Source organism: Bos grunniens, chromosome 4, assembly GCF_055505025.1.
Source record: "Bos grunniens cultivar Pamir isolate PY7600 chromosome 4, Bosgru_T2T1.0, whole genome shotgun sequence".
In the NCBI taxonomy this organism is placed as follows: domain Eukaryota; kingdom Metazoa; phylum Chordata; class Mammalia; order Artiodactyla; family Bovidae; genus Bos; species Bos grunniens.
This window is the reverse complement of record NC_141168.1, coordinates 60,412,792-60,414,445: the sequence shown is the minus strand read 5'-3', so window position 1 is coordinate 60,414,445 and position 1,654 is coordinate 60,412,792.

The following is a 1,654-nucleotide window of genomic DNA, read 5'->3' as shown; positions in this document are numbered from 1 at the left end:
AATCATCGACAGGAAAGATATTGCCTAATCCCAACCACACAAAGACTCCCTGGGGCCAAGGAACACAGCCAGACAATTTTACTCCCTGGGCATCTCTGCTCCTATGCAAAGGGGGGATTATGGAGAAAGGTTTTACCCACACAACAAACCTGCCATAAGGTAACTGCTAATGACACAGCTGGCACTCCACGCAGAGCACCTGCCGCCACCTGACAACAGCACAAAGCTTGACATTTTGGCAGTGCTTCTTTGTCTAACAAAATGATCTTATTTTCACAAGCAACTGGAGCTGCCAAAAGGCCCAGTGAACAAACACAGCCTGGCAGATGCCACGATGGGGCAGAGAGTATGAGGTCCTGGGATGGGAACTGGCAGGTTTGCACACCTCCCCAGGTCCTAGCAGGCAGAGCCCAGGCGACAGACACACACTGACTTGAATGTTAATGTCAGAGAATGGGACGTGGGAGACACAGAGGTGAAATTGGCATGAAAGTGCTTTAAGGTGAAATGAAACGCTTCTCATCATTTTAACCACTGAGGAGATTTTCAGATTATCCAAAGGCAAATGTATATATGTTAGTTGCTCTGTTGTGTCTGACTCTTTGCAACCCCAAGGACTGTAGCCCACCAGGGACTTCTCCAGGCAAGGTTACTGGAATGGGTAGCCATTCCCTTCTCCAGGAAATCTTCTCGACCCTGGGATGAAAACCATGTCTCCTGCTTTGCAGGCAGATTCTTCACCATCTGAACCACAAGGGAACAGGCAAAGACAGCCTGCAAAAAGATTGTTGTTCAGTTGCTCAGTCATGTTCAATTTTTTGTGACCCCATGAACTGTAGCATGCCAGGCTTCCCTGTCCTTCACTATCTTTCTGAGTTTGCTCAAACTCATGTCCATTAAGTCAGTGATGACATCCAACTGTCTCATCTCTGTCTCCCCCTTCTCTTGCCAACAAGGTACATGCCCATCACACATAAAATATGTTTTTAACTGGAACTGTCTTAAATCCTTCATATAGTAGAAATATTTATATTTATATAGAAGGAAGAAAAATGTTTAATTGGATTCTTTTGAATGAAGTACCATTCAAATGTATGTTCACAATAATTGGCAGCCTCTTGCCCAGGTGCTCTTGAATCTACAGAAATCTCTTAGGAATGTGGGAATCACCCCTCCTCCAGTGACGCCCTCTCTCCATCCTCCACACAGCCCTCATGCCCTCTGGAGAGCTTTATCGAATGCACAGCTCTTCACAGCCTCCCGACAATGGTTGCTCCTTTTTCGTCTTTCAAGTAAACACTACAATCATCAGCATGGCCCATGAGTCCCTTCATGATGGCCTCTGCCTACCCCTCTGCCATCATCTCCTGCCCTCAGATATCATCGCATACGATCAAGATCCCAAACTACTCACTCTCTCTTCATCTCCACAACTTTACTGATATGCTTTCCTTTTCTACTCTACTGAGTTATGACCCATTCTTCAACACAGGACTCAAATCCAACATTCTTTTCAAAGCTTCCCTGATTCTTCTAGGCAGTATTACTTGCCCTCTGCTGTACAACCCCAGAATACTGCAGGTGTCCCTTTGACATGAGGTTTAGTATTCCCAATTGTTAGAATGTCTTGATACACGCTGCCATGGCGGGCCCG